This window comes from Neophocaena asiaeorientalis, unplaced genomic scaffold (genome assembly GCF_003031525.2).
Source record: "Neophocaena asiaeorientalis asiaeorientalis breed wild unplaced genomic scaffold, Neophocaena_asiaeorientalis_V1.1 scaffold110, whole genome shotgun sequence".
In the NCBI taxonomy this organism is placed as follows: domain Eukaryota; kingdom Metazoa; phylum Chordata; class Mammalia; order Artiodactyla; family Phocoenidae; genus Neophocaena; species Neophocaena asiaeorientalis.
Window position 1 is genome coordinate 6722310 of NW_020175053.1, and position 11440 is coordinate 6733749.

The window sequence follows — 11440 nt, forward strand, 5'->3', positions numbered from 1 at the left end:
TCGAGGGGGCGGCTCGGGGCACCTGGAAGCCCCTGGCTGGTTACGGTCGCTCGGCCCGGGAGCCGCCGAGCCGGGCACCGGGGGTGCTCCTGGTCTGTGACCCTCAGATGCTTTTGGAGCCCCCGGGGGCTTGCGTTTTCTGAAGGAAGCCTGTGGTGGGGAATTGCGATCGCGGCAGCAGAAGGTCCTGGACGATCCTTATCTCTTTCTGATGTACCTCCTCCTCCAGCGAGAAATCAAGACCCCAAATGCAGGGCCGATTTATCTGTCAGGCACAGGAGGCCGGGGATCCAAGGTTATTTTGGTGGGCTGTAAAAGTGTTTTCTTTTACAGTCAGCAGGAAAAAGCCCTAAACTTTCAGGTTGAAGGAAATACTGTTAACATGCACATATAAATACATTAGTTTATATATCGGTGCAGTTGAAAAGTGTGGTTCTTGATTTTTTTTTTTAAATGTTGGAAGGGGCCCATGAAGGCAGAAGTCCAGGGCTCCTTGTGTGGGTGCTTTTAAGACCTGGGTGTGTACAGCAGGCAGGGGAGCACAGCGGTGTGCAGGCTCCCCAGTCAGGCTCCTGCCTGGGCACGCTGCACCTCTTGCTGCCTCTGCCATCTGTACGGAGTGCTCTGCCTCCTCCCCAGTGTCCACTTGGTAGCCAGGACCCTGGCCCACACTCAGCTGGAGTGTCCAGCGATGCTTCTCTGGATGGTGGGGTGACTGGTTGTGGGGTGGCCCCGGTAGGAACGGAAGCCAGCACTTGTGGAGGAGAGTGCTGTATGGGCTCTTGGGGACCAGAGCCAATGGATTTGTGGGCTCTTGTGATTACGTTCTTTAGAAAACATGTTTATACCTGTGGAGAAGTAAGAGTCATCCCGTCCGACTTCTGGGTCCCGATTTTGCACATTATGTCAGTGGACTCTGAGGGGTGAAGCCACACGTCATACATGTCTTTCTCGGGGTGTCTCTGGTTCCGGGTCCAGCATCTCTTCCCTGGGTGGATGGATGTGACTGATGTCCCCAACTCCTTTTCCATCTGTCCACATATCCTGCCAGCTGGCCAGCAGCAATTCAGAAAGTGTCTTGGCGTGGCTCCCCACCTGCCCATCACTAGGGATGCTCAAATGAAGAGAATATACCCTCCCTGTAGGAGTGCTCTTCAGGTGTGGAAGCAGAGATGAGGTAGCGGCAGAGGTGGCTAACCGTGTGCCCCTGCAAAGCAGGGGGGGCTTCAGGAGGCCTCACACTCAGGTCTGAGTTGGGGCAGGAGGTGGCTCTGGTTGAGGGAGCAAAGTTATACTATTCATTCCATGACTCCCCACATCAGAACTTTGTAGCAGCCCCTGGTGGTGTCTTGAGTTGCCCTGCAAAACCTGGGGGGCTCCAACTGGCTCCCTGCTTTTGGTTGAGCAGCAAGGTGGGTCTCACTCTGGGTCAGATGTTCTCCTTGGGTACCTGTATGTGCTGTGTCCTTCCAGGTAGGGGTCTGCTGGCTGGCGCCTGGGAGGGGGGCTTTTCTGGTCTTAGTCTGCATGCTTTTTCTCAGAGTCCTGGCTTAGACCCACACTGGGGTGTGAGGAGGGAACCAGGCAGACCTGCTTCCCAGGAGGCTTTCTGCCAGATGGAGCACTTTTGGCTCCCCTGATGCAGGCTAGGGTGTGAGGCCGTTCACAGAGCGGGGCAACAGGAAAGTGCTGAACTTGACCTTCTGCCACAATGTCTTTTATTTTTTATTTTATTTATTTATTTATTTATTTGGCTGTGTTGGGTCTTTGTTGCTGTGCGCGGGCTTTCTCTAGTTGCGGCGAGCAGGGGCTAGTGTTCGTTGCGGTGCATGGGCTTCTCATTGTGGTGGCTTCTATTGTGGAGCACAGGCTTTAGGCATGTGGGCTTCAGTAGTTGTGGCACTCGGGCTCAGTAGTTGTGGCTCATGGGCTCTAGAGCGCAGGCTCAGTAGTTGTGGCGCACGGGCTTAGTTGCTCCGCGGCATATGGGATCTTCCTAGACCAGGGCTCGAACCCGTGTCCCCTGCATTGGCAGGCGGATTCTTAACCACTGCGCCACCAGGGAAGTCCCCACAATGTCTTTTAAATGCATGTTTGATCTTGGTTGATTGAGGATGCGTTATATGCCAGGGGCTCTCAGGTGGTCCCTGTGGGTTAGATACTGTTGCTACCTCCATTTTACAGATGGGGGAAATGAAACAGAACTCATGACACCAGGTGGCTGGGATGAGGTTTCAGTCCTAGAAGTCTGGTCTGTCCGCCATCATGCACTCTTGGCTCTCTCCCTTCCAGCTGTCTATGTCCTGCCCTGTCTGTCCTTAACCCCAGCTGTGGACCCCCAGGCCACCTCTGTTCCCCTGATCCACCCAGTGTTTCTCCAGGTGAGGGTGCAGAACTTTTTCCATCTGAATACTCTGATCTGAGGGGTAGAACCAGCCCTCTTCTCAGGTCCCTGCTGTGATCAGGCATCATGAATGACAGTGGTGTGTGTTGTATACTCTGGGACTGTGGTGAGAAAAAAAGGGTGGGGACCTCTTCGAGGGGTGACAAACATGGAGGGGCATTTGGGGGCCACCGACTGCGATACCATCGCAGTGACCTTTCTCCATCTGCATCCCATTCTCAGGGAATGCAGCATCAAGTGTTCTTTCTAAAACCATGTTTTTCTAGCTTCAGTTACGAAAGGAAGTCCTGCCATGGTTTTGGCCACAGCTCCATCCAGGATGACCCCACCGTGTACTTGCCTTCACTGAGTGAGCTGAGGCCGCAGTTCTGGAAGAGCTTGTTTTCACCTGTTTGGCCTGATAGGGGACGCTGTCTTCCTTGTGCTTCTGGGAAGCTGGCTGGGAGAGGCCAGTGATGAGCATGAGGTCACACAGCTGAGGAGCAGCAGAGCTGGGGCACAGACCAGGGTGTGTGTGGCGGGCTGGCTCCTAGTTCAGGGTTCTGTCCCCTGTGCCACTCGGGACCCCTCCTGCTGGCTGTGCCGAACTGACAAATCCTCAGTGAGCCAGCCAGCGCCTGTGGCCTCTGGAGCGGCACATGGGTTAGTGAACAGGAAGAGGGGGGATATTTCACAAGCAGATGTGGCCAAAGCTCACAGACGGAGCTGGAAAGTGGAGTCTGCCCGGGGCTTGCCAGGCGCCTCCCGAGTTTGGAGCCCCTGCTCAGCCCCAACCCACAGCACTGCCGAGCTTGTCCTGGTGACAGATGGGGCTTTGGGCCTAACACTTGGATTCTTTTTACTTGGAAAGTAGCATAATAGACTTTCCAATCTCACTAGCTAATGAATTGTTCTTTTTTTTTTTTATAAAGAAATATTTTGCTGGGGAATGGTTTCATAGTTACAGAAGAGTTGCAGGGAGAAAGTTATTGCAAAGAGCCCTGCGCATCCTCTGCCCAGACCTCCCTGTTAGCATATTGCCTCATCTGCCTTACCCCCACTGTCCCCGCCCTGAGGGCATGTGTGTACGTATGCACGTGTGTATATATGCAGGTGCACACGTGGTTGTTTTCTGAACCATTTGAGAGTAAGTGGAAGATGTCATGACCCTTCCCCCCCATCACTCTGGCCAGTGCTGAGAGCAGAGATGAACAGTGATGCCTCCCTGCCTGCTGCATGCTGCGTGCAGGCGCCGTGTTGCCGTGGCGAAGGGGAAAGGCAGCACTGCAGCCAAAGCTTGCTTGGCCCCAGAGCCTGAGTCAGGGGTAGAGTTTCATTTGGTGGTTCTGGTCTCAGGAGTGAGGGGTGCGTGGCTGCTGCACTTTGGCACATGTGTGTGCACCTCTGTGGCTTCTCTGGCCCAGATTGCTGTCATCGCCGCCCTCCCTGTCCCTCTCAGGCCTGACTTCCCCCCACCCGTGAGCAGCAGCACTGACTGGGCTGCCCTGCACCGGTGGGGATCCCATAGCTCACACTGTCCTCTGCCTCCCTGGCACTGGGCACAGGGCGATACCTGGTAGTTGACTCTGAGTGCAGTGTGTCAGTGACAGCGTTTAGGAGCTGGGAGATAGCAGGGGCCCACTAAACGTCTGTTCCTCCAGCTGCTGCTGGGCTGCTCCCTTGTCCCTGTGCTTGGTGTCTGGGTGCTGAGGAGTTGGTGAGCAGCCCCTTCCCCTTCCAGGCTGCGGAGCAGGCCAGTGTGATCCCGAGAGCCCAATCTTGGACCGGTAGTTTGTTTGCCAGTCAGAGTGATGGGTGGGCTTGCAATGTTGTTATTGACCTGGGATGTTTCATGAAAGAAGTCACATCTTGTCCTGCGGCTCCAAGCTTGGCCCTGTTGGCCTCTGCAGGGCAAGTCCAGGGGAGGGTGAATGGCCTGTGGGCCGTGGTCGGAGCGTGGTGACCCGGGGTCCCAGAGTGTTCTGGGGCTTCTGGGCATCCATCTGGGAGAGAGGAAAGCCAAGGTCTGGGGTTGCTTCCCTGGAGCTTCTGCTGGATCCAGGTGAGCCCAGGGTGGTGGTTTGAGAACAAGAAGCCTAGTGCTGCACTGTCCGGGGTCTGGCCCCACTCTGCTGCCCACTGTGTGCCTTCTCGTTGCCTCAGTTTCCTCATCTGTGACATGGACATAATAACAGAGTGTATGTACTTTGTGGAGATATGAGAATGAAAGTGGATTGGTATCAAGTTCTAAAAAGTGTAAAGATGTAAAGCAAATGCTCCACAGAAGCTGTGAGCATTATCCATGAATTGCATTCAGGGAGTGTAGGACCCCCTGACAGCGTGGACGTGCCAGCACACGAGGACATATTTCTCGGGAGAGCCCCCCGACTCGGAGGCAGGGAGTGCAGTGGCTGTGACCAGTGCCTGATGCTTCGTGAGCGCTGAGTCCAGCTGCCACCGGAGGTGGGGGGTGGCTTGCCCAGAGCCCCCCAAACAGTCACAACACTTTGGACAGGGCCAGGATTGTTCACGCTGACATGGTTTGCTCTTTGTCACATGCATGCTGGGTCTCCTGGGCCTGGTCTGGCACAGAGTGGGTGCTCAGAAATCAGTTATTGAACAAATGCACAAATGGCTGTTTATATTTTGACATAAAGAGCAACGGCTCCCTTTGCCAGCGGGCCTCGCAGCTGCCCCGGTGGGGGTGGCAAGGACCAGGGACTCGGGGGGGCCTGCTGCAGAGCCAGCTGGCCCGGGCCTCACGCTGTTGCGGGGAGGATCGTTCTGCAGGCGTGAGCTGCCCTGAGAGGTGAGGGCAGGTGAGGCTTCTCATCGCTGTGGGTCCTCGCTGAAGAAGCTCACCAGCCGCCCAGGCAGGGGCTGCGAGGGGCTGGGGGGCGCAGGCTGCCCCACCGATGGCTGTGCCCTCTGCCCAAGGACGTGGCCCGCCCTTCCCAGGCTGGCGCACTACACTGGCCTCGCTGGAGAGCCGACGGGTGTGGGGGCCGCACACGCTCGCCTCTTGCCTTCTCTCCCTCCTCTCCGCCTGGCGTGGCCGTTGCTCCAGTCACCGGAGCTGGCTCTTGTCCTTCATGCCCCTGCCCCTTCCAGTCCCTTGCTGTAGGCTGGCTTCCGGGCCCCTGGCCGCGAGCTGTCAGTCCAATCAGCTTGTGGTCTGTCTTTCTGTCCTCAGCTGTTGACAGCTCCATGTTGGACAGGCGGGGGCTGAGAGCAGAGCCCTGTGTGGATGCTGTACTACAAGGGCCTCTGGGTCCACCTTGAGTCCCTGCCCTGCTGGGAAGCCTCCTTCCTCCCTGGGGACCCTCCTTTGCAGTTGGTCACTGTGGGAAGGATTGCCTGGGGTTCCACGAGGCACTGGACAGGGGGCAGGAGCCACCATGAGGGCGTCCTGGAGGGTCGGTCTGGAGATGTAAGGCTCTAGGACCCCCTGCGCACTTGCCACCGTGTCTACTGACGTGGGGGCCTTTTCATGTGTCACTCGTGACTTCCTAGGGTCCCTGGGTCGGTCAGTTACCCACAGAGCTTCATGGTCATATGAGATGGGACAGGAGGCCTGGAAGGGCCTGGAAAGGATGCGGTGGGCTCTGCAGCAGCCGTCTGGGGGTCTGTTGGCCACTTCCGGAAGGGAGACGTTCTTCAGATTCTCTCCTCCACCCCATCCATGAGAAGGATGTGGGTCCAGACCGGTGTGTGAGCTGTGGAAAAGCCCAGCACAGTCTGGAAATATGATGGTGTTTTTTTTTTCACACTTATAAAAATTCATACATTATTTTATGTAAATGGAATTATGCTTTTTTTTTTTTTTTTTTTGCGGTATGTGGGCCTCTCACTGTTGTGACCTCTCCCGTTACGGAGCACAGGCTCCGGACGCGCAGGCTCAGCGGCCATGGCTCACGGGCCCAGCCGCTCGGCGGCATGTGGGATCTTTCCGGACCGGGGCACGAACCTGTGTCCCCAGCATCGGCAGGGGGACTCTCAACCACTGGGCCACCAGGGAAGCCCGGAATTATACTTTTCTTTACAAGTTTTTATTTTTACTTTTCCATTTGACAGTGTTTTGGAGGTCTTTGTGGGTAAGTCCATACAGCTTTACTTCATTCTTTTTTTTTTTAGACAAGCCTTTCTAAGAACTTTCCTCAGTCTTGTTTTGCCTGCGGGGCCTTCTTCCAGGCGACCTCTTATCACAACTTTTCCTCAACCCGAAGCTGCACGGTTGGAGGTGGTGGCAGGTGCTGAGGACCTGATCTCGTGGGCTTGTCTCAGCCTAAAACCATCTGCAGCAGCTCCAGGTCGACACCTGGTTTTTACATGTATTTATGCTATAACTCTAATTCTTGTGCTTATTTACCTAAATGACATAATTTCACCAAGGATAATTTAGACTCAGAGTGACCATTTAGAGGAACTTTGACACGAACAAAATTACTCATTTGTGAGGTGCCTTACTGGCAAAAGCGAAACCAAATCCTAAGATCCAATGATCTGCATGTTTTATTGGCATGAAGAAGCCTTAATTCCAAAAAGAATTAAGATTTCAAAGTATCTTCCTTCAGAGGAAGGCAGAGGGTTACCTCGTTCTTTTTCCAAAACTTTTTTAACTTTGAAAACATTTCATGCTTCTAGAAAAGTTGCAAAAATAGTACTGTGAGCTCCAACTGTATACAGTTCACTTAAATTTACCGATTGTGGCATCTGACTCGTCCCACATCTGCACGCTTTGTGTGTGTGTGTGCGCGCACGTCCAGAGATGAAATGTATCTGCACACACAGACATGACCCTTCATTTCTAAGTTCCTTTCCCCTATTTCCTGAGAACAAGCCATTCTCCCAGAAGCACGTTTAGGACTGCTAACACGGGGATAGTACCATGAGCCATATCCCCACTTTGCCAGTTGTCCCATTCACCACACATTTTTTTCCCCCCAATCCAGGATCCAGCCCGGGATCATCTGCTGCATTTAATCGTCATGTGCATTTAATGTTCTGAAATCTGGGACAGTTCCCTAGCTTTCTTTGTCTTTTGTGGTGTGGACTTTTTAAACAGTACAGGCTGGCCATTTTTTGGAATATTCCTCCTTATGGGTTTATCAGATTGTTTCCTCGTGGTCAGATTCAGTTGCCGCCTCTTTGGCAGGAGTGATCCCCCGAGACATTGAGTCCCCTTCAGCGCGTGCATCCTGGGCACAGCTGGCAGCTTCTCCCAGGAATGGCCTTGTTAACTGTGGCCATGTGGTGAGGTGGCTTTGACTGCATTTCTTGACTGGAAAGGTGGCTTTCTTTCCCCCTTTGTGGTCAGTAGGTACTCGTTAGGGAGACAGATCACCTGGCCCAGTGTGGGTTTTTTTTTGTTTTTTTGTGGGTTTTTTTGGCTGCATTGGGTCTTCGTTGCTGCGTGCGGGCTTTCTCTAGTTGCAGTGAGTGGGGGCTGCTCTTCATTGTGGTGTGTGGGCTTCTCATTGTGGTGGCTTCTCTTGTTGCAGAGCACAGCCTCTAGGCTCATGGGCTCAGTAGTTGTGGCTCACGGGCTTAGTTGCTCCGCGGCATGTGGGATCTTACCAGACCAGGGCTCGAACCCATGTCCCCTGCATTGGCAGGCTGATTCTTAACCACTGCACCACCAGGGAAGCCCTGGCCCAGTGGTTTTAAGCATCTATTGATGATTCTTGCCTGAATCAGTTATTGCTGTGATGATTGCTAAATGATGGTTTTCTCTTATTCCTTTTTCATTTAATACTAGTCTACTGTAAAAAAACTTGTTCTTCCTCTTTAACATCGGTATGGACTCATGGATTCTTCTTATTCAATGCATGATAGTCATTATTGTCATTCATTTTGGTGATTATATTGCAGTTGTTTTGGGCAGTGGGAACCCCTTCAGGCTGGCTCCTATATCCTTCTGACATGCCCCAAGCGCTGTTGAACATTCCTCATTACCAAGCTCATCTTGTATCTTTCCTGCCCCCAGCATTTTTCCACGGAGCACTGGTTCCTTTTAGTGGGAGATGGTATTCTTGGAGAAACCAAGATTTTGGTGCTAGGCGTGTTCATCGCCAAGAGGACCTTGCTGCCGCTAGACCTTTCGGTCCAGCTGGGGCGTGTGTCCCTCTCTGTAGTGTGGGCGTATGGGTGTGTCCGTGTGAGTCTCTTTGTTTATAAGTTCATACTGTATCTTTAGTTCCAACCCAGCATCCCAGGGTCTTGCTTCCTTTCTCTGGTTCATATTGGTATCGCCCTTTTTCTACAGTAGAACTGGAGCTTCTGACAACGTCAGTAGATTTACTATTTTCTTATTCCCACAGTGCACAGAAAACCATTTCAGGAGTGCTATACCTGTTACCACTACCAACAGCAGACTGACTGAGTTAAGAGTTTGGGAATTTTTTTTCTTTTCCAGCTCCTTTTTTTTTTTTTTTTGCGGTACGTGGGCCTCTCACTGTTGTGGCCTCTCCTGTTGCGAGCACAGGCTCCGGACGCGCAGGCTCAGCAGCCATGGCTTACGGGCCCAGCCGCTCCGGGGCACGAACTCATGACCCCTGCATGGGCAGGCAGACTCTCAACCACTGCGCCACCAGGGAAGCCCTCCAGCTCTTTTTTTGTCTTTAGACTGATGGTATGCACTCAAACTACTGAGTCCAAAAGCTATTTGGATTAATTCTCTTCTCTTATGTGTGTCTGTTAAACAGTTAGGTTCAAAACTGTATTGATTTGAAACCACATTTATTAAACAAATAATATTGAGAAAAGTATTTACTGTAATCTCATTATTATACCAAGCTTCTATTTCATCACACTAATTGGTAAGGAAACATTTCTTTTTCCAGTGGGTTGTAGTATTTTCCTGGGTAAATTCAAGTATCATTTTAGGAGTAGATATTTATAGTTTTAACATGTCAACTCTCATTAGTATATATTGCTGTTTGCTTAAAATATTTTTTCCAGTTTTGCTTTTATGGTATGAAGAGAATTATGTATGTTGAGTAGACAACCAGTCAGCAGCAGTGGAGAGAAAGGCCAAGTAAAATTTATTACAATTAAATTATTTAGATTTTAGCATTAATAAATGCTATTAATGAATGTTTTTTATTTTGTTACCTTAAAATCTTCTGATGGAGTATATTAGAAATTACTTTGTGGGACTTTCCTGGTGGTCCAGTGGTTAAGAATCCGCCTTGCAAAGCAGGGGATGCCGGTTCAGTCCCTGGTCGGGGAACTAAGATTCCATATACCGTGGGGCAACTAAGCCTGTGCACCACAGCTAGAGAGAAGCCCACGCACCGCCTGCGCACTGAAATGAAGAGCCTGCGTACGGCAGCGAAAGATCCTGCGTGCCGCAGCTAAAACCCAATGCAGCCAAAAATAAATAAATTTTTTTTTTTTTTTTTTTTGCTGTACGCGGACCCCCCACTGTCGTGGCCTCTCCCGTTGCGGAGCACAGGGTCCAGACGCGCAGGCCCAGCGGCCATGCTCACGGGCCCAGCCGCTCCGCGGCATGTGGGATCCTCCCAGACCGGGGCACGAACCCTTGTCCCCTGCATCGGCAGGCGGACGCCCAACCACTGCGCCACCAGGGAAGCCCTAAATATTTTTTTTAAAGAGAAGAAATTCCTTTGTAATACTAACTGCAATGTGGTGTCCTGGATTGGATCCTGGAATGGAAAAAGGACATTAGTGGAACAAGTCTTTTGCCTGTCTTTGAATTGGGTTGTTTTTAGGCTGTTGAGTTTTAGGAGTTTTCTATATATTCTGGTTACTAACCCCTAATCAGATGCATGATTTGCAAATGTTTTCTCTTATTCTGTAGGTTGCATTTTTAGTTTGTTGTTATTTTAAGTTTGATGTAGTCCCTTTGTCTACTTTTGCCTTTGTTGCTGTGTTTTTGGTGTCATATCCAAGAAACCATTGCTAAATTCAATGTCATGAAGCTTTTCTCCTATGTTTTCTTCTAGGAGTTTTATAGTTTCAGGTCTTATATTTAAGTCTTTAATCATTTTGAGTTAATTTTTGTATATGGTATAAGGTAAGGGTACAGCTGCATTCTTTTGCACGTAGATGTCCACTTTTCTCAGCACTATTTGTTGAAGAGACTATCCTTTCCACATTGTGTAACCTTGCTACTCTCTCAAAGATCATTTTACCGTATATGTGAGGATTTGTTTCAGTGCTGTCTATTCTGTTCCATTGGCCTATCTGTCATTGTTTATGCCACTCACTGTTTTGTTTACTGTAGTTTTGTAATTTACTATGTTTTGAAATCAGGAAGTGTCAGGCCTCCAGCTTCGTTTTTATTTCTTAAGATTGTTTTGGCTGTTCAGGGTCCTTTGAGTTTTCACATTAATTTTGGGATGAATTTTTCTCTTTTGGCAAAAAAAAAATCATTGGCATTTTGATAAGGATTGTATTGAATCTGTAGATTGGGTAGTATTGACCTCTTTTTTTAGAAATTTATTTATTTTCTTTATTTTTGGCTTTGTTGGGTCTTCATTGCTGCACGCAGTCTTTCTCTAGTTGCGGTGCGTGGGCTTCTCATTGCAGTGGCTTCTCTTGTTGCGGAGCATGGGCTCTAAGCGAGCAGGCTTCAGTAGTTGTGGCTCATGGGCTCTAGAGTGCAGGCTCAGTAGTTGTGGCACACAGGCTTAGTTGCTCTGCGGCATGTGGGATCTTCCCGGAGCGGGGATCAAACCTGTGTCCCCTGAATTGGCAGGCGGATTCTTAACCACTGCACCACCAGGGAAGTCCCAGTATTGACCTCTTAAGTCTTCCAGTCCATGAATATTGGATGTCTTTCTGTTTATTTCTATCATTTTTATTTTTTTGGCTGCACCACGTAGCATGTGGAATCTTACTTCCCCAACTAGGGATTAAACCCATGCCCCCTGTAGTGGAAGCATGGAGTCTTAACCACTGGACCACCAGGGAAGTCCGTATTTGTGTCTTCTTTATTATATATTTTTAAATAAATTTATTTATTTTATTTATTTATTTTGGCTGCATTGGGTCTTCACTGCTACATGTGGGCTTTCTCTAGTTGCATCGAGC

At 50.5% G+C, this 11440-nt stretch overlaps 1 protein-coding gene across 2 annotated transcripts in view; it reads left to right on the forward strand.

Annotated features, from left to right (window-relative positions):
- DGCR2 (DiGeorge syndrome critical region gene 2) overlaps positions 1-11440 on the forward strand; it is a 72903-nt gene that overhangs the window by 279 nt on the left and 61184 nt on the right. The gene's annotated exons all lie outside the window — the stretch shown is intronic.